This window comes from Scylla paramamosain, chromosome 21 (genome assembly GCF_035594125.1).
Source record: "Scylla paramamosain isolate STU-SP2022 chromosome 21, ASM3559412v1, whole genome shotgun sequence".
Classification (NCBI taxonomy): Eukaryota; Metazoa; Arthropoda; class Malacostraca; order Decapoda; family Portunidae; genus Scylla; species Scylla paramamosain.
The window spans coordinates 2,401,500-2,429,344 of record NC_087171.1 but is presented as its reverse complement, the minus strand read 5'-3'; the positions used below and the strand labels follow the sequence as shown (position 1 = coordinate 2,429,344).

The window sequence follows — 27,845 nt, the reverse complement described above, 5'->3', positions numbered from 1 at the left end:
GAACAGTGACCGTCTACCACAGCAGCAATAGAACGGTCAGAAAGGAAACTTGAGATGAAGTTACAGAGAGAAAGATAGAAGCCCTAAGAGGGTAGTTTGGAAATCAAAGCTTTGTGCCAGACTCTATCAAAAGCTTTTGATATGTCCAAGGCAATAGCAAAAGTTTCACCAAAATCTCTAAAAGAGGATGACCAAGACTCAGTAAGGAAAGCCAGAAGATCACCAGTAGAGAGGTCTTGATGGAACCCATACTGGCGATCAGATAGAAGATTGTGAAGTGATAGATGTTTTTAAGAATCTTCCTGTTGAGGAACAAGAAACTTTAGACAGACAGGAAATTAAAGCAATAGGATGGTAGTTTGAGGGATTAGAACGATCACCCTTTTTAGGAACAGGTTGAATGTAGGCAAACTTCCAGCAAGAAGGAAAGGTAGATGTTGACAGGCAGAGCTGAAAGAGTTTGACTAGGCAAGGTTCAAGCATGGAGGCACAGTTTCAGAGAACAATAGGAGGGACCCCATCAGGTCCATAAGCCTTCCGAGGGTTTAGACCAGCAAGGGCATGGAAAACATCATTGCGAAGAATTTTAATAGGGAGCATGAAGTAGTTAGAGGGTGGAGGAGAGGGAGAAACAATTGTCCAAGGTAGAGTGTATGGATGTAAATGCAAGGAGTTACAGGTGGTCTGAGTCCTGAAGCAAATTGTGCCAGATGTGTGATATGGGAGAAGATGAGACGGTGGAACATGTGGTGCTGGAGTGTGTGAAGTATGCCAGAGACAGGAATGAGATGATGCAAGTGATACTGACTGAGTTAGGGCATGATAGGAATGAAAGAGTGGAGAAGACAGGAAAAGAGTGGATGGTGTTGTTGCTAGGACTGTGTAGAGAGGCGAATGAAAGGATGATTAAGGCGGTGAAAGAGTTTCTGGAGAGAATGTGGCGTGCCAGATGTATGAACAATTAGGATAGACGATAGAGGATGCTGTTCGTTTCTCTTTTTTTTTTCCCCCTTCTGCAAGAGTTGCCGATCCAAAGGCCTGGCTCAGGAGTGATCCTGTGCCATCTGTAACATCAAGATCAAAATCAAGATAATCAAGATAAAGATCAAGATGGCAATCAAAACAAGAGCAGTAGAAGTGCAGGTCCCTAGTCCGACATATGGAGTTTGTTGTTAAACTAGAAATTTACCGAACGAAGAATCAGCAGTGTTATATAAAGTGCTATAAATCAAAGGAATATTAATTTTGTTCCAAGTGTACCGTTTTGGCAAGTTGCACCTCTTAGTTGTGATGTGACTTACGTCCATCTCGGCTCACCCTGTCACCATCTGTGGTTGTGTCACCATATGTGGCAAACCGTTCTGCCGCTCCCTGCTTGAGTGCAGATCCTGTCTACCCGTGTGTGCCTCTAGATAAAGCCTCGTCTCTGTTCTACATCTGTATTGCCACAGGTGGGTGAAAGGGCATTATATATATATATATATATATATATATATATATATATATATATATATATATATATATATATATATATATATATATATATATATATATATATATATAATTTAATATAATTATGGTAAATGTGCAGTTTCAGCGAATACTCCCATCCTCTCTATCTCTTTCACTATAGCTAACAAGCATAGGGGCCTGATGGGAATGCCGGGTTTTTGGGTGGGGAAAGCGAAAATGAGGTATTTTCACATTCCTGAAAAGTCTAAGGATGAGAAAATGTATATTTCGAAAACGGGAAATTTCTACTCTAACCTACCCTAACCTAACATAATCAACCTAACCTAACCAGTGGGAGAGGCATTGTCACCCCCTGGACTCACCCCTTTAGGTCACTAACCTAACATCACATTACCTTACCAAAGCTAACTTAACATTAGATAACCTATTGTAACAACCTAACATTACCTAACAACTGAACCTCACATAACCTTACCTAACCTTATCCCCCATAAGGTAAACTAACAATGTAACATTTTGTAACCTCTTACATTCTGTCAGTCATCACAACATACCAACAGTAATTACTTAATGAAAAATACCTTAAGAAGAAGTTGAGGGAACTGGTGGTAAACTGCCAGTTTTTATATTCACAGCCAGCTCATGTCTCCTCCATAGCCATGGTCTAATTGATGCAGCACAGACTGTCCTGGCCCTCTGGGTTCTCCTTCCTCCTCTAAACATACATGCTTATATGTGATTGGGTGACAAATTCCATGGGATCTGATTCGCTGCAGGTAACCCCATGTCATCATTGGTCTTAACATGTGACTCACTGTCATGTCGCCATCGAACATGCACACTGTTGATAACAAACATATGAAACACACTCAGTATCCTACGAGAGATGACTGGAGTTGGATCTAAGCTAGAATTGACTTAAACCTTTGAAATTCTCATCTGAAGTTATTAATTTTCGACAAAGTAAAATGAGGCTAGAAATGGTTGAAACACCCTGCAAAGGGCTATAGTTATGTATGATGTATTGGTTGAAATTGCAATAATAATGTAATTATATATATATATATATATATATATATATATATATATATATATATATATATATATATATATATATATATATATTTATATTTATATATATATATATATATATATATATATATATATATATATATATATATATATATATATATATATATATATACTCGTATATATATATATATATATATATATATATATTATATATATATATATATATATATATATATATATATATATATATATATATATATATATATATATATATATATATATATATATATATATATATATATATGTATATATATATATATATGTATATATATATATATATATATATTATGTATGTATGTATGCACGTATGGTAAAATTGCAATTTAACACAATACATCCTATCCCCAACAAGCTTGGGAACCTTGTGGGAGTGTTTTTGGGTGGGAAAGCCAAAATGAGGCATTTTTGACATTCTTGAAAAAAAGTATAAGGATGAGAAATAACATATTTTGAAAATGGAAAATTTCCAGAGTATCCTAACCTAACCTAACCTAACAAACTTAACTTTGCCCTCTCTGGAGTCCCCTTAAGGATTTTAATGTAACCTAACCTAACTTAACCAAACATTACTTAACCCAACTTAAATTAGCTGGGTGCTTCAGTCCCCCCTGGACCCTCCCTATGGATACTAATTTTACCTGATATTTTACCAGAACACCACACTAACAGGAATGATTTGGAAGTACTCACAGAGTTAAGATGTACAGATCTGTGGGTACACTGTAGCACAGGATGAAGTTGAGTAGACCCAAATTGCAACCCATGCACCTGTTGGACACTATGATGAAGGTAGAACTGTTGTGGCAACTCCCCTGCTGCCTTTCATACCCTTGCATGTGGACTAATTCCAAATTAGACAGGCCATTTGAATTTAGTGATACTTATGTGCAGTACAAATGTGTCATGCATTAAGCCTTATTTGATTACATATTAATATGACAGTTAATTTGCATTCAGTGCAGCAAAAATATTGGTCAGTAATATAATGGTGAATAAAATACCTGCCACAGGACCACTTACTGTGGTGACATAATGCAGTCACAGTACCCACATACCAGCATACTAACACACACGCAGTACTGATTGAGGCAGTACAGGGTCAAGAGGAAGGACAAGAGTGAGAAAATCAAGATAAATTTTGAAAATTCGTTTGTGATTTGTTTGTTATTTATGCTACATTGTGTAACCATTAGAAATGCTCCAAATTATGTGATCTACAACTTGAGCATGATAGTAAGTGCTGTGTGTATATTGTGTTAAACTGCACTAGAACCATATAGGTATATATATATATATATATATATATATATATATATATATATATATATATATATATATATATATATATATATATATATATATATATATATATATATATATATATATATATATATATATATATATACTATATACTATAATACTATATAGATATGTATACACTTTGTTGTTTAATTTAACTTGTAAATTAACCAATATATATATATATATATATATATATATATATATATATATATATATATATATATATATATATATATATATATATATATATATATATATATATATATATAAACATCTTTTTTTCTTCACTGAAACACAGGTGTCTGAGGCAACTGACAGTAGCCCCTTTTCTGTTCTCTTCTACTTTCTCTGTCTTCGTTTTCAGTCCAAAGCTGGATGTTGTGTGTATGTGTGCAATGACTTAACTTGCTCTCATGCCCACACTTGAATCTTCTGAATTTTCCACCATCTGGCTACGACTACAGAGTCACTCTAAAAACTAAATTTACCTATGCTGTATACTTCTCATCTAACTCCTCTGACTATAAGAAATTCTTTGACTACTTAAATTCCAAAGTGGAGCACATTCTGACAGGGCCTCACTGCACAAGTCTTTCTTCTTTCTCTCATCCTTATTCTGTCCACCTCAGTAATGCAAGAGTTAACCAGCATTCTCAGTCATTCATCCCTTTCTCTGGTAAACTCTGGAACTCCCTGCCTGCTTCTGTGTTTCCACCTACCTATGACTTAAATTCCTTCAAGAGGGAGATTTCAAGACCCTTTTTCCTTTAATTTTTGCTTCAGACCCTATTTGGGGACCAGCATTTCAGCCATTTTTTTTTTTTTGGGGGGGGGATTTATGTTGCCCTTGGCTGGTGTTTCCTAAAAAAAAAACAATATATATATATATATATATATATATATATATATATATATATATATATATATATATATATATATATATATATATATATATATATATATATATATATATATATATATATATATATATATATATATATATATATATATATATATATATATATATATATATATATATATATATATATATATATATATGCATACATACATACATAAAAACATACATTCTTATATACACAAACAGCTGAAGTAACACACACACACACACACACACACACACACACACACACACACACACACACACACACACACACACACACACACACACACACACACACACACACACACACACAGAGGCCCAGTCAAAAAATGAGGAGAGAGCACAGGAATAAGTGAGAAGATTCACCTGGAAAGTAGTGGACATGAAAGTGAGGAAATGACAGCACAGAGATGCCATGCAAGATCACCAAGCAGAAGTTTAAAGATTATGTATACTAATGTAAATTGTTTGGTGTCAAAATAAAGTTGGGATTTTCAATGGAAGGATATAGCACATGGAGGAGAGACAGAAAAGGAAAGGGAGGAGGAATGATATTGATAAAAGAGGATATTATTGTTGAGGAAGTGGAATATGGTGATGGAATGGTGGAAACATTGAGTGTTGTGATTAAGATCAAAGGAAGTGAAAAAGGAAAGCTATTGTGACATACATACCACCAAAAGCTAATGCATGGGAGACCAATAAATTTAAAAGTATGCAATTACAAACAAAATAGTATAGAGAAATTGATAAGGAAAAGTAAAAAAGTGCTCTTAGTAGGCAACTTCAACACTAAAGGAATTAACTGGGAGGAGATGGAAGTGAAAGAAAATGTTGGATCATGGAGTAAAGAACTTAAGCAAACCATGATGGTGAATACAGTAAGATAGTGGGTGAATGAGCCTATAAGATGCAGAGGAGAAGAACCATCACAGTTTGACTTTGTGTTTACAAAAACCCCCCAGAAAGTAGACCAAATATACATTGTCTGAGTCCAATAGGAAGGAGCAATCATGTGATAAGAGAAGTAGTACCACAGGAGGAAAAAGTGTTGCACAGGAAAAAAAACAATTTAGAAATGGGAGACAGAACTATGCTAAGGCAAACTTTGCAGAATTTAATAAATTTTATGGGAAAATTAACTGGAAAGAGCTATTTGAAGGTAAATTAGTGCAAGAAAAATATGACATATTTTGAGCAAGCATAGAGAGGGAGTGCAATAGTTTGTGCCAAGTTATAAAGTGAAAATTGGGAAACATAAATGGTGTAATGCCAGGTGAGTAGCAACAAAAAAGAAAAAGAACAGGGCATGGAGGAAAATGGTGAGACAACTGAACAGAAATGCTAGAGAGGAATACAGAAGGGCAAGGAATGAACATAGAAATCTAGAAAATTTATTTGCCTTCAAAAGAAGATACATAGGACCCTATAAACATATTTTAAAAGAGAAAAATATAATACAGTGTCATTCATAAAATTAGTCTGAGACTAAGAAGCTAGTTTTAAGATAACATCATTATAAAATTTAAATATTATAAGAACGAAATCAATTAAAATTATACAAGGGAAATCTTGCAACTACTTAAACCACTTCAAAATTATACTAATATGAACATTAAAGGAATAGATTAAAATATGAATTTTAAAATTATACAGATGTTATTTTTAAATTACACTAACATAAGACTAAAATGGAGCAAGTAGCAAATTTAGAACATATTTGTTGAATGAATTGTCACTTGCCAGAAGGGCACAGACACTGTTAGATAACCCATCATTATCAAATCTTTGATGTTTTATTTCATATTTGGCCTTCTTTGCATAGCTTGAGTCAAACATGTATTTCATAAGGTTTACATTGTACTTTGAACAGATGTCCTTTGCTCTTCCAAGTAAGTTTTTTTGATTGAATTCCCTCTCATTCAAAGCTTTATAGTATATATATTAAAAAGCATCTTGCTCTTGAGTTATTGTGAAAAACCTGGCATAATAGGTCAATATTCATTACTTCCACAGTGGATTCAATTGAGGGGATTTTTAGGGCTTTCAATAAGGGTTTACTTCTACAGTATTTATATAGTCCAAACATAACCTTTACAAATTTTCTTTGCATGGACTGTAACTCATTCATACACGTTTTCATCAATCTTGACATTATCCAATCCATACAACAGTACAGGCCTAATTGCAGTTTTCCAGACATAGGAAGCTGTGTCAACATTGGTTTCCAAGTTGCACAACCCTGCTCCTTGTAAGGCATAAAATGCTTTTCTACAAGCACTACTGTGTTCACTAACATGAGCGTGAGGTTTTCTATGGGAAAGATTCACTCCGAAGTATTTCAGCACATCACATTCTTTCAGAATATCTCTATTTAGGTGCCATACAGGATGCTCCTTAAAATAACATTCCCCGAATATGATACATTCATTCTTGTTGGGATTAAAGAACAATCCATGATTACTTACATACTCATTGGAAACCTTCATCATTTGCAGCAGACCTGTGACAGACTACATAGAAGAATATAATCTGTGTAACTAAAAACATTAAAAGACTTGGAACCAATAACAACTCCACCATTAGATGTTGATAAGGTATCCATGAGATCTTTGTAGAATAAGTTAAATAATAAGAGCCCACCTTGGCGAGTACCTCTAGAGACTTGGATATCAGCAGATATATATGTTCCCCACTTAGTTTGCACTGTAATTGATGTGTACCACGTAAACAAAGTAGCTCAGCAATCATTAGGAATCGCTCCCATTACCTTGTAAAAAGTGACATTGTGAGGTATAGCGTTAAATGCTCCATGGGCATCTAAAGAACATGCAAATACCGGTGAGCCTTGGGATTTACAGTATGAGATAACATCTTGTGCTAGCACAGCAGCCATATTTGTACTCCTTCCTGTGACAAATCCAAACTGTTGGTCACTCATTTCATAACACCAACAGGTATCTAGAATATACAATTCAAATATCTTTGAAAATACAGTAGAGATGTTAACAGGTCTGTAATTTCCAGGGGCCGATGGGTCAAGGGTTGCCTTTTTAAGTATGGGTATAAGTACTCCCCTTGTAAATGACTTAGGCACTACATGAAATTGTATGCACAGGGTAAACATACATCCTAATAGAACTGAAACATAGCTGACTGTGGCATATTTTAAATGTTCTTCCATTATGCTATCTGGTCCAAGAGAGCAGCCATTGTTTAAGGAAGATATATACCTTCTTACCATACGGACCAAGATCACCTTATCATGGGATACAGATGACATGATCGTTCTATATCTGACATCAGTCTGCTTTAGCACAACTTCTGGTGTCACTGAGGGTCAGTGAATCTTCCCGGTTTTCAGACTTATTCCTGAAATGTTGTTCTAATGCTTGATTAATAATATAATTTGGGTACGTTTTATTTTTATTTACTTCTGCTTATTCCATTCCAGAATTTTCTTAAATTACCACTCTTATATAAAAAATTCAGCTGAGAAGTTAGTTCGTGCAAATCAGTATTCATTGCTCTCTTACAAGCAGCTTGATATGACTTTTTTGCTAACTTGTAATGGGAATAAACTTGGCCCTTATGTGGCCTGTCACGTGACTTCGATATCCTGAACCAGAATTGTTGTTTATCTCTAGTAATGGTGCAGTCATTATTTCACCAATTTTTGCTCCGGTAACGACCTAAATATCTGTTAGGAGCATCTAATAATGCTTTTGTGCATGAATCATGCATAATTTACTCAACTGATCACACATGGAATCAATAACTAATTTTGCCTCATCATGTGTATTAACCGTTGAAACATTGATAATAGGCAGTTTCTGTGAAGCCACACTCATATATTGAGAATAGCAATCCCTAACTTGAGAATCCAACCAATTAATGTGGGGAAGGAAGGCATTCTATAAACATTTCCAACAGCATTGCCTTGAGAGTTCACAGTCAGTTTCATACATATTGACACCGAGAAGTGATCTCTTACGTTGTTCTACAACTCTGGCATAATAAAACAACTTTTGATATTACATATTACTCATAAAATATTGTGGTATAAAAATGTGATCAATATTTGACCCAGAATTAGCATTAAAAATACTTATAATTACAATTCTGATCAAACAAAATTTGACATGCAAAGATCATTCCCTGACAGAAAATCATGTAGTAGATAGCTATGATTGTTAAATGGATGTTGTCTGTACCAATATCTATTCAGCATGTTTTAGGATGGTAGAGGAGCATTCATGTCACCCACAATAACAAAAGGACCCGTCACATTATCAATAGCAGACTGTAATTTGTCAAGGGTATCATTGTAAAGTTGTACTTGATCACTTCTCCCATTGTGGAAAGGCATGTATACTCCAAATACTGTGAGTATAACCTGTTGACAAGAAATCAGCTGAACACCTGTTATCCACTCATTGTCCATATGTAGGGGTACATAGATGACATTAGGAATCTTATTTCCAATAAAACCCACTCCACCATACGGCCAACCCACCACTGCTTCCTCAGGGTTTACACTGGATTTCATGTGTATCCATCTATCCTCTACATTACTAAATTGTTACTTCAAACCAGACACTTTGTATGGAGTTAACCAGTGTTCACAAAGAAACAATACCTAAGTCACATTTTGACTACATCAAAATCTATAACCCCAAGCGTTGACTTCAGACCCTTCCAGTTATATAATAGTAAAATCTTTATCACTGAATTATGTTATTTATATACATTATCATTCACTACTTTTCTCCAAGTCCAGATCTAGTGATGCTAAAATTGCCTGGAACGATGGTCATAATCAAATAGTTGCCGAGGAGGCTGAATTCCTCTATGGTTATTACTAGTGGTGAATCTCAAGTGTGCATAGGATCTAGATGCTTGATGCTTGGAAGAGAACGACCAATTTTCTACAGGGAGTTAATTTTGATAGTGCTGGCGCAAACCATGTGTGTGTGCCAGAACACGTTTCTTCTGAAAGGGTCGTATCTGAACACCTGATGGCCAGTGCTCACCATTATAAAGTTTCTCTTCCCCTTCCACAGAGTCAACACTTACACAGAATGAGAATCTACATTTAACTCTACAGTTGAGATTAATCACAGCAGAGACATCCTTAACACCCATAGCACTTAGATGTCTCTTCATATACTCAACTGTAGTGTTTTCAGCCATGTGTTCCACATATACTGCTATACATCCCTTCAAGGGGTCACCATTGTTAGCATTTTGGATTTGAAAGTGGCCAGGTGGGGCTGAACCAACTATCTTGCGATGAGTACTTTCCCGAATCCTTATTTTGCCTTGTCTCAGACAGCGCTGTTGCTCAGCTGGTAACCTAAATTCACCCTCCATCTCATCTTGATTCACGTGTCCATGGGGCAAAGCTGAGGATCATTGGTCATCATCGGGGCTGTGCCCTACCTGCTGATCAGCTTGTGGAGACATTTGAACAGAGTGGGGCCCATCCGCAGGCTTTTGATCACCCCAGGGTCCATCTAATGGTCACCAGTTAGCATGGGACCCATCTGCAGGCTACTTGTCAATACGGTGCCCACACGCCGGTCCCCTGTCATTAAGAGGTCTGCCTGTGGGCCCCCACTCATCACGGGGCCTGTCCACAGGCTGTTGGTCTGAACGAGATCCATCCCCAGGCCCAGGCACATCACAGGGCCCATCTGCGGGCCTCTGGTTTGCACAAGTTCCGTCCACAGGCCCCCACTCAACTCGGGGCCCGTCTGCAGGCCTCTGGCCAGGATGAGTTCTATCCGTAGGTCCCTGACCAGCCCGGAGCCTGTCCCTGCCTCCGTGGTTAGTAAGGGGCTCACCTACAGACTGTTGGTCCATAACTGACATGTCTGCAGGCCCCTGCTCATCATGGGATCCATCTATATGAAGTTGGGCATCAAGTTGCTTGTCCACAGGTACTTGCAGTTGTATAGTACACTTATCCCCCAGCTATAGCGGGTTTTGCTAACGCGGTTTAAAGCTATCACGGGAACAATAAAAAACACATTAAATGGGCTAACGCGAATCCTAGTGGAGCTATCGTGGCCCATGAGTCGTTATATGTCCAGGATGTTCACGTGACAGCTACGTCATATTTCTTGGCCAGATTCGCTTGCTAATTGGCTGAATTTGACTGACATATTAGGCCGTGATTGGCTTGCACACTCCCGCTTCCTTATCCAGCCACTCTCCCGCTCCCCCATCCCTCTAGTCCCTCCCGCCACAGTTGACTGAGTGGCACGTGCCGTGGTGAATCTCAAGGTCACGCGTGTGTATCTCGGAACAATGGCCTCTACTCCCCCTCCTGGCCACCCAGGGAGATCGCTACCACCCAACCCGACCCAGCGAAAGGCAACAGCGGCGCCTGGGAAAGAAATCAAGAAGAGGAAGAACCTTACATATGCTGTGAAATATGAGATGGTGAAATTGATCGAGAGTGGACAAAGTAAAAGTTCAGTGGGCGCTAAGTTTGGCATCAAGGAGTCTACAGTGAGAGGTATTTACCTTAAGAAGGACCACATTAAGGCACATATGAACCTCACTAGTGATAGTGCTGGACATAATGCTGTGCGAAGCTCAAATCATGTCCTCCTCAAGACTGAGCAGCTCCTCAGCAAGTACTTTGACCGCATGGTAAAGAGAAATTTGCCTGTAGACACGAAGGAGGCCATGGATACAGCAAAGGAAATTTATAAAGGAGTGGCTACAAAGTGGGGCATTCAGCAACCACCAGTATTTTTCGCATCGAAAGGTTGGTTTGACCGATTCACGGCTCGACGCAAAATTAACTGCTGACACCCCTCAGTCCTCCTCTACAAGTGATGTCTTTGAAGAAGACAGTGATGAGGAATTTCATGGCTTCATGGATGATCTAACTCATCGGAGGGGTGGCGGAAGCCAGTAGCCACCACCAATGCCTCGGAACCCCCTCCCCTCCCCCACCACAAGCCAAACAGTCAACACACGAAGGTAAATGTCTTGTTATGTTTCGTTTTGTTGTCTGTTTTTATGCATTTTTTGTATGTATCTACTTCAAGGTACCAAAATGTGAATGGTATCTATAAATCATGGTGAGATGAGGGAAAAAAAAAGGTGCCAATATGTTGAATTGTGTTGCTACTCTGGCGGGCCACGAACAATTTATTTTTTTTCCTATGTATTCTTAACAATGGCTATCACGTTTTTAGCTATCACGGCGATGTTAAGGGACCAATTTCTCGCGATAGCTGGGGGTTGAGTGTAGTTATCTCCTGACGTAGTTGATTTACTTGTGTAACATCCAGACGCATCTCCAAATGAGCTATCTTTTCTCTCAAACTGTTAACATCCTCTGATAGAGTAGAGATGACACTACTCAAATTAACCCTTTCCTTCCGGCAATCGTATATATACGTTTGCAAAAATGCGTCCGTAGCGATGGCGATCATACTGGTAATCAAGAATTTTCGCGCCTCAATTTTGAGGTCCAAGCGCGGTTTCTCGAGTGAGATGGTGTGAGTGGAAGTGTCTGGCATGTTTCCACATGTAGTGTTGTCACTAGCTCTGGAAATTTAGCGGTAGCTAAGCTATTTTCTCTTTCTCCGGGCGACACTTAGCAACCCCAGCGACCCGCCGGGTGGAAAGCACTCGCCGGGTGGAAAGTACCATGATAAGTGTGAAGAGACATCCTTGGCAGGATCTGAGATCCTGCCAAGGATCTCAGAACATAACTCACCATGGAGCAGGACACAACATATGTATTTAGCAGTGCTTCTGAGTTTGAAGACAGTGACAGTGAATATTTAGAAGAAGATGAAGAAAGCGAAGACATTAGTGAGGACTCGGAAAATGATTTACAGGATCCACCTGTTTTATCAGAACAGAGAGATGATACCTATCATTCTTTCATGTTAATTTTTTTCATTATCTTCGATTTTATAATAAAATGGTAGAAGGTAACTTGTCAGAGAGAGAGAGAGAGAGAGAGAGAGAATGTTATTTGCCTGAAACTTGATATGAAAAGGGATGAAATCTCTCTCTCTCTCTCTCTCTCTCTCTCTCTCTCTCTCTCTCTCTCTCTCTCTCTCTCTCTCTCTCTCTCTCTCTCTCATTGGAAGTGTACAATTTCCCCTCCAAGATGAGAGAGAGAGAGAGTGTGTGTGTGTATGCGCGCGGCATCATCGCTCTCTGGGCTGTTTCTGGATGACGGATCACACAGCGGGAGGAGGAGGAATCCTTTATAAGGCATAAACTCAACTTTGAGAGGTCACATTGAGCTATAAAGTATATCACTGTATTCAGAATAACAAAGAGAAAATAATTATTAGTATTCAAACAATTTTCTGACAATTTCTATGTTTACCATTTTTAGCCGTCATACAAAACGGGAAAATAATTTAAGTGCCGGAAGGAAAGGGTTAATGACTGTCTTTAAGCATAACACGTCTACAATAAATATGCCCCTGCTACTGGAGCAGCAGTCAGTTTAGACTGAGTATTAATATTCATCCCTTCTCCCATGTTTCCTGTTTTCAGTACCTTAGCCAATCTTCTATCTAGCAACTTGTTCACCACAGAGTAGCAAATTGTGTATGTATCCTCAGCGATTAGAGATATTTTCTTATGATTGTACAGCTCAACTGCTTCATATGTGTCTGGGAAAGTCTCACAAAGAATGTCAAACAATTTTAATTGTAGGTGCCACAATTTTTCTCTGTCCAATCCATGTTCTGACAGGCATTCTATGATCTCTTCTTTATCATATTGATATATGATAGTAAAAATAAGAAGAGAAGAAGAAAGAAACTTTGAAAGTGACCTAGTAAGAAAATGCAAGGAAGAACCCAAACTCTTCTATAGAGACATAAATGGGAAAATGAAACATAAGGATGGCACAGACAAGTTAAAAAGGTAAAGAAGAATTTTATGAAACTACTGAGGAGATAGCATACTAATGAAAGAGAGCTTTCAATCTGTGTTTACAAAGAAAACCAAATTTGTGGTACCGAAAGCAGTATCACAGAATGAGGGAATACAGGAGATACAAGTAAAGAGACAAGAAATCAAGAAACTACTGGAAGAGCTGGATGTTGGAAAAACTGTAGGACCAGATCAAGTAAATGGATGGATATTAAAAGAATGCAGAGAACAAATGGAAGAACCCATATGGGATATAATGAACAGCTTGTTGAGAGAAGAAAAAGTACTGAGGGAACAGAAAAGAGCTAATGTAGTGGAAACATAGGGGGAAATAAAACTGAGCCATTAAATCATAGACTGGTGTCACTAACAAGTATTGTAAGCAAGTTTTGTGAAATAGTAATTAAAGATAGATGGGTAGAATGTTTAGAAGATGAAAAGATAATTACAGAAAAGCAATTTGGATTCAGGAAAGGGAGATCCTGTGTCACAATTCTACTGAGCTTCTATATGAGAGCAATAGATGGAGTACAAGAGAGGGATGGATGTGTTGTCACGGTATACCTGGATCTCAAAAAAAAAACATTTGATAAAGTTCCCCGCAAAAGTCTTATGTGGAAGTTAGAGAATGAAGGACTAAAGGGAGCAACATTGAGATGGATGGAGGATTATTTGCAAGGGAGGGAAGAGAACAGTAATCAGAGACACTAGTTCAAGTTGGTGCAAAGTGACAAGTGGGGTACTGCAAGGATCTTTGTTGGCACCTATTATGTTTCAAATATATGTAAATGATATGACAGAGGATCTAAATAGTTATATAAACCTATTTGCTGATGATGCAAAAATAATGAAGATAATAAAGGATGAAAATGAATGCAAGGAGTTACAAAAGGATATTGCCAAGATACATGCATGAAGCCAAAGATGGAAACTAGAATTTGGTACCAGAAAATGCTGTGTTAGAAATAGGAAAAAGTATATATAAAAAAAAAGATCTTCATGTAGTACAAAATAGGAGGAGAAATAATAATGAAAAGTAATGAAGAAAATTATTTGGGAGTAATCATTCAGGACACATTATCACCTGGAAGACACATAAACAGAATATCTGGCTCTGCATACAGCTTTTTAACAAACGTTAGGGTGGTGTTTAACTATTTAGATAAAGAAGTGATGAAGAAAATTATAACAAGCATGATGTTTCCTAAATGGAATACACAGCAGTAGTTTGGGCTCCACATAGAAAAAAAAGATATACGGAAAATGGAAAGAATACAGAGGATAGCGACAGAGATGGTACCAGAATTGAAAGACTTAAGCTATGAAGAAAGACTTGAAGAGATGGGTTTACCAACACTACAGGAGAGAAGAGAAAGAGGAGACCTGATAACAATGTACAAATTAGTAAGCAATATAGAAAGAGTAGACAGAAATGACTTGGTACCTTAGATGGAGGAAGGAGAGAGACAGACAAGGGGGCATGAGAAGAAAATAAAGAAGATTGGATGCTCAAGCAACATCAAGAAATACAGCTTCCCATACAGAACTATTGAAATCTGGAATGATTTGAAGGAAGAGGTGGTTGTGGCAAACAGTGTACACATGTTTAAAGAGAAACTGGATAAATATAGTTATGGAGACAGGACAAAATGAGCTTTTGCTCATGTCCTGTACAATACAACTAGGTAAATACAACTAGGCAACTAGGTAAATACACACACACACACACACACACACACACACACACACACACACACACACACACACACACACACACACACACACACACACACATGCACACACACATACACGCACATGATCATAAGCAAACAAACAGACAAATGAACAAACATGTTGATGAAGTTCTGATTTGTACATGAAGATTGGCCTACAAACACACACACACACACACACACACACACACACACACACACACACACACACACACACACACACACACACACACACACACACACACACACATGGTTTCCCAAATAGAAGCATAGAAATAATGAATAACTTAGATGAAACAGTGGTACAAGCAACAAATATTCATGAATTTAAAGTTAAGCTGGATGCTTATAGATATGGAGACAGGACAGCACGAGCATAGCTTTTTTTCCTGTAAAACACAACTAGGTAAATACACACAGGAAAAAAAAAGTAACATACAAGATAAATTAAACAATATATATATATATATATATATATATATATATATATATATATATATATATATATATATATATATATATATATATATATATATATATATATATAAATTGTTTACACTAGGTCATTCCCCCATCCTCTAAATTCTTCATACAAGTGGGAAAGTGGGGTTTTACGGTGGGGAAAGCCAAGTTAGACCAAATACATTTGTGAAAAAAATCCTAAGGATGACCCACCATATTTTGAAAATGGGGGCTTTGCCACCCCCCTTGACACCCCCTTAAGGACACTATCTTAACCTAACCTAATCTAGCTGGGGGGCATCATCCCCTCTGGACCCCCTTAATGACACTAACATAACCTAACCTGACCTAACTACCTTAATAGGAAATGGAAGATCCAGGGTGCAGTTGGTCAACCTCCTCTTCCTCATCTTGAAAGGGTACTTTTGCCACCAGTTGTTCAGCACAGGATTGATTTTGGCATGACACCTAAATGCTTTGCTGTGCATATCTAAAGCCATGTTTATGTCAAGTGAATCATTTCAGTTCAATTCATGAAGAATCATCCCAATTCATGATTCGTCTGGATTTGTCACACTAATTTCAATGTAACCATTTACACCAAGCAAATTGAGTCAATTCAAATCATACTGATTCATGGTGATTTAGAGTCGGTGATTCTTGTGGGTACATTTTTTCATCAATCATGGCGATTCCACCAAGGAGTGAGCTTTGTATTTTTGGATGACTTGATCAATTTAGTACCTGAGAGATGTCTTACATGTGATCCTTGTGTTCCTGTGCACTAAGAGTAGAATGTAGTCAACTCAACAAGCATTTTACATTGTTCTGTGTTCATTTAAAAATTTTTCTTTTAGTTATTGGATTATTTACCATAACTGGGAATAAATGTCCATAGCTCCCATGTTCAGGTCTCCTAGTATTAAATTCATGCACCAATACTCTTGTTTGATGCTTATGACTATGCTGCCTCAGCCACAGCAACACTGCTATTTCAATGAAAGTGTCTATGTGCATACTCATCAAAGGCAGCCTACACACTACTGCCTGACAATTTGGCTCAGTCAGTGGGAATGGTGCTGACTCAAAATGATTTGAGTCAAATGATTATGACCTTATGAAGTGAATTGAATTGATTCACTTGGTGTAAATGTGGCTTAAATGCCATTCTTTTCCAGTTTTTTCTTTGGCAGTAAGCCAAGGTTCAGTAGACTTTTATAATCCTTGTAATAAGTGCTTGCAAAATCCCCATAGGGCAAATAACAGCCTTCACAAGACAAGCGAAGATGATTGCGAGAGTCCAGTTTGTTGATTGCAATATTGAGAAACGATATTTGACCTGTTAAATGCCTGATGTGTCTAAAATAAATGAAGCTTGTAAGTGAACCTTCGGTGGGACCTTATATTTGGTGGGCTTAGTAGTGGTGCACATGATTTATAGCAAGACTCTATAGACAGTGACAAATTGTACTATGCTGCTACCCACAATTCCCAACCAAAAACAATGGAAAATCATTTCTATATCAATTCTCAAGAGATGAGGAGCTGGCTGCACTTAGAAAAATCCAAGATGCAGCACATTCTTGGAGCTATTACAGCCATATCAGACTTGTCCCCAAAAAGATTTTTACAGTATATGGCAAGGCTACAGTGTGTCCTACATAATATGTAAGTTTCATTATTGCATAATACATGGACCTATTTTAAAGAATAAATATATATATATATATATATATATATATATATATATATATATATATATATATATATATATATATATATATATATATATATATATATATATATATATATATATATATATATATATATATATATATTTTTTTTTTTTATGTAGGAAGGACACTGGCCAAGGGCAACAAAAATCTAATAAAAAAAAATACCCACTGAAGTGCCGGTCCCATAAAAGGGTCAAAGCAGTGGTCAAAAATTGATGAATAAGTGTCTTGAAACCTCCCTCTTGAAGAAATTCAAGTCATAGGAGGGTGGAAATACAGAAGCAGGCAGGGAGTTCCAGAGTTTACCAGAGAAAGGGATGAATGATTGAGAATACTGGTTAACTCTTGCGTTAGAGAGGTGGACAGAATAGGGGTGAGAGAAAGAAGAAAGTCTTGTGCAGCGAGGCCGTGGAAGGAAGGGAGGCATGCAGTTAGCAAGATCAGAAGAGCAGTTAGCATGAAAATAGTGGTAGAAGACAGTTAGATATGCAACATTGCGGCAGTGAGAGAGAGGGTGAAGACAGTCAGTTAGAGGAGAGGAGTTGATGAGACGAAAAGCTTTTGATTCCACCCTGTCTAGAAGAGCAGTATGAGTGGAACCCCCCCAGACATGTGAAGCATACTCCATACATGGACGAATAAGGCCCTTGTACAGAATTAGCAGCTGGGGGGGTGAGAAAAACTGGCGGAGACATCTCAGAACACCTAACTTCATAGAAGCTGTTTTAGCTAGAGATGAGATGTGAAGTTTCCAGTTCAGATTATAAGTAGAGGACAGACCAAGGATGTTCAGTGTAGAAGAGGGGGACAGTTGAGTGTCATTGAAGAAGAGGGGATAGTTGTCTGGAAGGTTGTGTCGAGTTGATAGATGGAGGAATTGAGTTTTTGAGGCACTGAACAATACCAAGTTTGCTCTGCCCCAATCAGAAATTTTAGAAAGATCAGAAGTCAGGCGTTCTGTGGCTTCCCTGCGTGATATGTTTACCTCCTGAAGGGTTGGACGTCTATGAAAAGATGTGGAAAAGTGCAGGGTGGTATCATCAGCATTGGAGTGGATAGGACAAGAGGTTTGGTTTAGAAGATCATTAATGAATAATAAGAAGAGAGTGGGTGACAGGACAGAACCCTGAGGAACACCACTGTTAATAGATTTAGGAGAAGAACAGTGACTGTCTACCACAGCAGCAATAGAACAGTCAGAAAGGAAACTTGAGATGAAGTTAGAGAGAAGGATAGAAACCGTAGGAGAGTACTTTTGGAAATCAAAGCTTTGTGCCAGACTCTATCAAAAGCTTTTGATATGTCCAAGGCAAAAGCAAAAGTTTCACCAAAATCTCTAAAAGAGGATGACCAAGACTCAGTAAGGAAAGCGAGAAGATCACCAGTAGAGCGGCCTTGACGGAACCCATACTGGCGATCAGATAGAAGGTTGTGAAATGATAGATGTTTAAGAATCTTCCTGTTTAGGATAGATTCAAAAACTTTAGATAGGCAGGAAATTAAAGAAATAGGACGGTAGTTTGAGGGATTAGAATGGTCACCCTTTTTAGGAACAGGTTGAATGTAGGCAAACTTCCAGCAAGAAGGAAAGGTAGATGTTGACAGACAGAGCTGAAAGAGTTTGACTAGGCAAGGTGCAAGCATGGAGGCACAGTTTCGGAGAACAATAGGAGGGACCCCATCAGGTCCATAAGCCTTCTGAGGGTTTAGGTCAGCGAGGGCATGGAAAACATCATTGCGAAGAATTTTAATAGGTGGCATGAAGTAGTCAGAGGGTGGAGGAGAGGGAGGAACAAGCCCAGAATCGTCCAAGGTAGAGTTTTTAGCAAAGGTTTGAGCAAAGAGTTCAGCTTTAGAAATAGATGTGATAGCAGTGGGCACCATTGCTATCATATATATATATATATATATATATATATATATATATATTTATTGTCATGTTATTGGCCGAGTTTATCTTGAAAAGGAACACGTTTTCCTAGTGTCTCTCGTGTTCCGGTTACCTGCCTTTCGGACATTGTCCTTATTATTGGTTATAAGTAGTGTAAGGCTTATTTACTCATTTTGTATCATGTATTATTATTCTCTTCATAATTTAAGTTCTTTATATCTTTGTATGTATAAGGGAAGGGAGGAAGTATAATTGAGGTGGAAATATGTTGAAACGAGGGGAGCTTGAGTGGGCAACAACACATTCCAAGGAAGGGAAGGCAGAGAGCGCCTTAGGTTGTGAGGTAGAGAGGAAGATGGCGGATCTCAGGGAAGAATCTTGGTGTGGATTGGTGGTGGAGTGAGTGTGTGGAGGTATTAGTGGTGTAGCTGTATAACCCTGATATCCAGGATCAGGTTAGTGAGTCTTTTGTGGTATCAAGAGCTCTTGTCCGCTGAAATTTGGTTGTTGAGTTGTGTCAGTGACGCTTTTCAAAGGTCATAGGTCAAACTGGCAGCCATTTTGTGAGTGGAGATTGTGGTGTTGACCTTGGAAGCTGGTGTTGTGGTGTATTGGTGATTTTAGGGATGATGTTATGGGTAATCTTTGGTGATGATGATGATCTCCTGTGAGGCTTGAAGAGGTGAAATATGGGAATTATTGTCTGGGGACATGGTAATGGCGTCTGAGTAAATTCCTGTGGTTGAGGGAAATATTTCTGTGACTGGTGGTATAAATGGGTTCTGGTGTTGTGTGAAGTGATGAGAACGTCATGTATTAACGTGTACTACCTCATGTTGTTTGTGAATTATCATTAGTATTAATATATGTGCTTGTAACAGAATAATTTTGTTTTTTACTCCCCCAACATTGATCTGGTAGAGGTGATTCCAGGTGTGCTGTGTCGCAGTAAAGGTAGAGTGAGAGGGTGTAATTCTGGTGATTTCGGTTAGGTCGGGTAGGCACTCGAAGCCTTTATAAATCCAGACCTTTAAAACTTTCCGGGATCAGTGTAACGTCCACTTTCTTGGAAAGATAATCGGGATCGTATGATCGTAAGTAAGTAAGTGATATATATATATATATATATATATATATATATATATATATATATATATATATATATATATATATATATATATATATATATATATATATATATATATATATATATACACACACACACACACACACACACACACACACACACACACACACACACACACACACACACAGAGACAGATACAGTGGTGGAACCTTGGTTACCAAACATGTTCCTTTTCGAACAAATCAGTTTTCAAACAAAATTTTGAACTCATAATTGTTTTGGTTGTAGTACCATAGTTTGGTTCTTGAACAAAGTTACTTGATTTGAAATATTAAGAGACAAAGCAAAAGGTGCCATTTATTACTAATTTATGGTTTCTATAAATATTTCCTTTATTTTTATATATTTGGAGGAAAGGCAGTGTGTAAGACAGTAATTCAGTCTTTGATATAAGGCAAATGTGATCCCAGTGAAGAGCTTTGATTTAAACTAACAGTGTCTTGTCTAGCTCATGAATAATCCCGTCTCTACAATGCCACCACTGCTGGTACTGCACAATTGCATTTTTCCAGTAGCTTTTCCCAGCAGCAAGATGTCTTCATATTGTCAGTAAGTGGGTTGCTCCTCTCTGTGTCACTCTGTAAAGTTTCCCTCACTAGATCAATGATAAGCAGAATATTTGTACAGTCTAAACAGTATCTTCTGATGAGTTCTGTGTCACTAAGTTCATTCAGTACATCTTTTCTGGATAAATAATTTCTGAGATGGAGATGTTTTGGAGTGGCCATCTTAGTAGTGGGAGTGTTTGTCATAAGACAGAATGGATGGGTGTTTGGGAACTGATTAATCCATTTTACATTGATGCCTATAAGGAAAATAGCTTTGTTTCTTAAGATTTTGGAATTTGAATGGCATTCAGGAACTAATTAAGTTCAGTGGAAGTTAAGTACAGTGGAACCAAGGTTCCACTGTATGAACAATAAGAAATAAATTTCAGTGAACAGTTAACTAAATTTGAAGATTAAATAGAACTATTAAGAAGTAGCTTAACAACACACCTACTACTTCCACAATCAGAAGTCAACCTAATATAACCTTACCAGTTATAACTTTACCAGAGTTTTCAAGAAAAATAACTGAGTGGCTTTCATTCTGCGGTTAGTATAAAGGATTAATCTATCAAAGAAAAGATATTGCAAAGATGAATAAGTTCTATCTGTTAAGCCAACTAAAGGGTACTGGCTACTTAATAAATTCTGAATTAGCTGTTACTGAAGAAAATTATGACTTTGCTAACAAGCTGCTCAGAGAGAATTAGGATGATAAGGAATAAATAACCACCAAACTGGTCTGTAAACTCGTAGGTTTAACCTCCCCTAATCATAATTGCAAAGATTTATAACTTTTCAGGATTAGTGTCAATAGCATATTAGAATCCATGAAATCAAATAATACCACTGAGGAAGCAGCCTGGATCATAAACACCATTATGCAAAGAAGATTGAATGGGATAAAATACTAAAAAAGCTGTACTTTAAATATTGAAAGGGTCATTTCACATTTTTAACGAAGTAGATGAATCATTGCTGGAAATTTGCAAGAACATCAGTAATGATGTGACATTTAAGCCAAGAAACCAGATTTTAATAACAAAACTTACTATAAATGGGTGAATAAGACCCCACCCTATAAAATGAAGGGAGATGAATCCAGAACTAACTGTTGCCGAGTCAATAAAATCAAGCCAAGTTATGAGGCCATTGAAACAATAGGCATCTTTTTCACCACTGTGAATAAGAGGCCAGAGGTACCACCCTATACTAACTATAATAACAGGATAGGAGCAAGACCTTAAACTCCAACAATTAAAAAAATATGCATTTTACTTCAAACCACGAAATCCAGTATCCTGTTTTTTTTTTTTTTTTTATATGTAGGAAGGACACTGGCCAAGGCCAACAAAAATCCAATAAAAAAAATGCCCACTGAAATGCCAGTCCCACAAAAGGGTCAAAGCAATGGTCAAAAATTGATGAATAAGTGTCTTGAAACCTCCCTCTTGAAGGAATTCAAGTCATAGGAAGGTGGAAATACAGAAGCAGGCAGGGAGTTGCAGAGTTTACCAGAGAAAGGGATGAATGATTGAGAATACTGGTTAACTCTTGCGTTAGAGAGGTGGACAGAATAGGGGTGAGAGAAAGAAAAAAGTCTTGTGCAGTGAGGCCGCGGAAGGAGGGGAGGCATGCAATTAGCAAGATCAGAAGAGCAGTTAGCATGAAAATAGCGGTAGAAGACAGCTAGATATGCAACATTGCGGCGGTGAGAGAGAGGCTGAAGACAGTCAGTTAGAGGAGAGGAGTTGATGAGACGAAAAACTTTTGATTCCATCCTGTCTAGAAGAGCAGTATGAGTGGTACCCCCCCCAGACATGTGAAGCATACTCCATACATGGACAGATAAGGCCCTTGTACAGAGTTAGCAGCTGGGGGGTGAGAATAACTGGCGTAGACGTCTCAGATCGCCTAACTTCATAGAAGCTGTTTTAGCTAGAGATGAGATGTAAAGTTTCCAGTTCAGATTATAAGTAAAGGACAGACCGAGGATGTTCAGTGTAGAAGAGGGGGACAGTTGAGTGTCATTGAAGAAGAGGGGATAGTTGTCTGGAAGCTGTGGCAATTACCAAGGGTTAGAGAGGAGTAAATAGACTAATGGAGTTAGGAAGGCCCACATTATGCCTAAGTGAGTCACATCAATTGAAAGACTAAAACTAACCTGCATATTATTATGCTCTTATCTAAGAGAAGAGTGCATCATGTAACCCTATGTGAGATGATAGGGTATGATACTAAACTAACTCCCCTTACATAATAAAACCAATAATAACCATCTTATCTCTCCTGCAGCAGTTATTGTGGAAGTAGAAATTAGTAGTCAAAGATGACTGGTGAAGGCCAAGGTTCTGTTCAACACAAGAGCACAGTAAAGTAAGGAAACTGTAATAACTTTAAATCATCCAATAACAAGACAAGTTCAGTTCAAGATCTTGGGATTCCTAATCAATAACAATACCCAAACTTATGAGACAATAAGACCCATCATACAATTAGGTAAATTTAAAACAAAGATAACAGTGGTGGTGATTCCAGACATGAACACCAGTCTAACCATCAAAGGTTATAGGGAAACCACTGACTTCCTAAGAACAAAGGCTATAAAATTGGCAAACCATAACACAATATCAAACAAGGTGGGTCCGATTTAACTAATAAAAACTTCAGACTACTGTGGGAAGTTTGAAGGAAAAACCTTAAGAAAATATGGCATTCAAATGCTGACCATAACACAGTATCAGTTTAAGATCTTGGGATTCCTAATCAATAACAATACCCAAACTTATGAGACAATAAGACCCATCATACAATTAGGTAAATTTTAAACAAAGATAACAGTGGTGGTGATTCCAGACATGAACAAATCCTGCTGCTTGCAGGAATCTCATGGTAGGACCACTGTTACCTGCCGAAACGATAATTATTCCCAGTGAGGTCTAAAGCACTGTTCAGGGGGTGCTATCATTAAACCCAGCTGTGACCTCACTGAACGTTTCCCTTTGTGTCTCACAACACAAGGGGGCAGTCACAGCCTGCCCTCTAAAGACAACTCTCTTCCTCCACACAAAACTACAAGCACCTAATAACACACACACCCTTCACTCAAAAATTTTAAAATCATGGCGACTCCTACACCAGCCTCGGAGTCCCCATCTGGGGAGGGGACCATAAATGTCCCCAGGTCGGACTGCCTTTCCGTTGACGACCCTAAGTGTCTTGACACTCCCCTCAACTTTTTCTTCATTAACTTCTGCAACATTCGCGGTCTAAGATCTAATTTTCAATCTGTAGAACACCACCTCTCCTCTTCTAAACCTCATCTTCTTTTCCTCACTGAAACTCAGGTGTCTGAGGCAACTGACAGTAGCCCCTTTTCTGTTCCCTCCTACTTTCTCTATCCTCTTTTTCGATCCAAAGCTGGATGCTGCATTTATGTGCGCAATGACTTAACCTGCTCTCGTGCCCACGCTCTTGAATCTTCCGAGTTTTCCACCATCTGGCTACGACTACAGAGTCATTCTCTACTAAATTTATCTGTGCTGTATACCTCTCTCCTAACTCCTTTGACTATAAGAAATTCTTTGACTACTTAACTTCCAAAGTGGAGCACATTCTGACCCTCTTCCCATTTGCAGAGATCTCCATTCTTGGAGACTTCAATGTTCACCATCAGCTTTGGCTTTCCTCTCCCTTCACTGACCATCCTGGTGAACTAGCCTACAACTTTGCTATCCTCCATGACCTAGAGCAATTGGTGCAACACCCTACTTGTATTCCTGACCGTCTTGGAGATACGCCCAACATTCTTGACCTTTTCCTGACCTCTAATCCTTCTGCTTATGCTGTCACCCTTTCTTCTCCGTTGGGCTCCTCTGATCACAATCTCATATCTTTATCTTGTCCTATCACTCCAATCCCTCCTCAGGATCCCCCTAAGCGAAGGTGCCTCTGGCGTTTTGCCTCTGCTACTTGGGGAGACCTGAGGAGGTATTTTGCTGATTTTCCTTGGAATTACTACTGCTTCCGTGTCAGAGACCCATCTTTGTGTGCTGAGCGCATAACAGAGGTGATAGTGTCTGGCATGGAGGCGTACATTCCTCACTCTTTCTCGTCCTAAACCTTCTAAACCTTGGTTTAACACAGCTTGTTCTCGTGCTATACAAGATAGAGAGGTGGCCCACAAAAGGTACTTAAGCCTTCCATCACCAGAATCTCATGCACTTTATATTTCTGCCCAGAACCATGCCAAGTCTGTTCTCCAACTAGCCAAAAACTCCTTCATTAACAGAAAATGTCAAAAATCTTTCAAGATCTAACTCCCCTCGTGATTTCTGGCATCTAGCCAAAAATATCTCCAATAACTTTGCTTCTTCTTCTTTCCCTCCTCTACTTCAACCAGATGGCACCACTGCTATCACATCTATTTTTAAAGCTGAACTCTTTGCTCAAACCTTTGCTAAAAACTCTACCTTGGACGATTCTGGGCTTGTTCCTCCCTCTCCTCCACCCTCTGACTACTTCATGCCATGTATTAAAATTCTTCGCAATAATGTTTTCCATGCCCTCGCTGGCCTAAACCCTCGGAAGGCTTATGGACCTGATGGGGTCCCTCCTATTGTTCTCCGAAACTGTGCCTCCGTGCTTGTACCTTACCTAGTCAAACTCTTTCAGCTCTGTCTGTCAACATCTACCTTTCCTTCTTGCTGGAAGTTTGCCTACATTCAACCTGTTCCTAAAAAGGGTGACCGCTCTAATCCCTCAAACTACCATCCTATTGCTTTAATTTCCTGCTTATCTAAAGTTTTTGAATCTATCCTCAACAGGAAGATTCTTAAATATCTATCACTTCACAACCTTCTATCTGATCGCCAGTATGGGTTCCGTCAAGGCCGCTCTACTGGTGATCTTCTGGCTTTCCTTACTGAGTCTTGGTCATCCTCTTTTAGAGACTTTGGTGAAACTTTTGCTGTTGCCTTGGACATATCAAAAGCCTTTGATAGAGTCTGGCACAAAGCTTTGATTTCCAAACTACCCTCCTACGGTTTCTGTCCTTCTCTCTGTAACTTCATCTCAAGTTTCCTTTCTGACTGTTCTATTGCTGCTGTGGTAGACGGTCACTGTTCTTCTCTTAAATCTATTAACAGTGGTGTTCCTCAGGGTTCTGTCCTGTCACCCACTCTCTTCTTATTATTCATTAATGATCTTCTAAACCAAACTTCTTGTCCTATCCACTCCTATGCTGATGATACCACCCTGCACTTTTCCACATCTTTTCATAGACGTCCAACCCTTCAGGAGGTAAACATATCACGCAGGGAAGCCACAGAACGCCTGACTTCTGATCTTTCTAAAATTTCTGATTGGGGCAGAGCAAACTTGGTATTGTTCAATGCCTCAAAAACTCAATTCCTCCATCTATCAACTCGACAAAACCTTCCAGACAACTATCCCCTCTTCTTCAATGACACTCAACTGTCCCCCTCTTCTACACTGAACATCCTCGGTCTGTCCTTTACTTATAATCTGAACTGGAAACTTCACATCTCATCTCTAGCTAAAACAGTTTCTATGAAGTTAGGTGTTCTGAGACTTCTCCGCCAGTTTTTCTCACCCCCCCAGCTGCTAACTCTGTACAAGGGCCTTATCCGTCCATGTATGGAGTATGCTTCACATGTCTGGGGGGGGTTCCACTCATACTGCTCTTCTAGACAGGGTGGAATGAAAAGCTTTTCGTCTCATCAATTCCTCTCCTCTAACTGACTGTTTTCAGCCCCTCTCTCACCGCCGCAATGTTGCATATCTAGCTGTCTTCTACCGCTATTTCCATGCCAACTGCTCTTCTGATCTTGCTAACTGCATGCCTCCCCTCCTTCCGCGGCCTCGCTGCACAAGACTTTCTTCTTTCTCTCACCCCTATTCTGTTCACCTCTCTAACGCAAGAGTTAACCAGTATTCTCAATCATTCATCCCTTTCTCTGGTAAACTCTGGAACTCCTTGCCTGCTTCTGTATTTCCACCTTCCTATGACTTGAATTCCTTCAAGAGGGAGGTTTCAAGACACTTATCCACCAATTTTTGACCACTGCTTTGACCCTTATATGGGACTGGCATTTCAGTGGGCATTTTTTATTAGATATTTGTTGCCCTTGGCCAGTATCCTTCCTACATAAAAAAAAAAAAAAGGGTGTACCACGAACTCACTGTGGACCCCGTCTTTGTGACACCAATCCAGTCCCTACTAGTGGCCCATATTGGAGTTCAAATTATCTCTTGTGAACTATCTGACATCATAGAGGAAACGAACAAACCTATCCATAAGTTATGGGATTTAGATACTACAGGAATAAATCCTAAGGCGCCAAATGTCAAAGAGCAAATGATCCAAGATTATTTCAACAAAACAGTACATTATAAAGGCAACCAATATTGGGTTAGATTACCTTGGAAAATAAATCCACCATCCCTACCAACCAATTATATTAATGTCAAGGGTCAACTAATCAACTTGTGGAGTAAATTAAAGAAAAATAAACCCATGTCAGAACAATATGACAGTATCATAAGAAATCAAATCAAATTTAAAGAGCAGAGGAACCAGTAAAATCATAACACTGGTCATTACCTCCCCATCA

At 38.4% G+C, this 27,845-nt stretch overlaps 1 protein-coding gene across 3 annotated transcripts in view; it reads left to right on the top strand.

Moving 5' to 3' along the window:
• The first annotated feature begins 1,100 nt into the window (after positions 1-1,100).
• LOC135110854 (tRNA endonuclease ANKZF1-like) overlaps positions 1,101-27,845 on the top strand; it is a 169,324-nt gene continuing 142,579 nt past the window's right edge. For all 3 annotated transcript variants that reach the window (XM_064023462.1, XM_064023461.1, XM_064023460.1), the window contains exon 1: positions 1,101-1,451. The gene's annotated coding sequence lies outside the window, so the exon portion shown is untranslated. The remainder of the gene's footprint in view (positions 1,452-27,845) is intronic.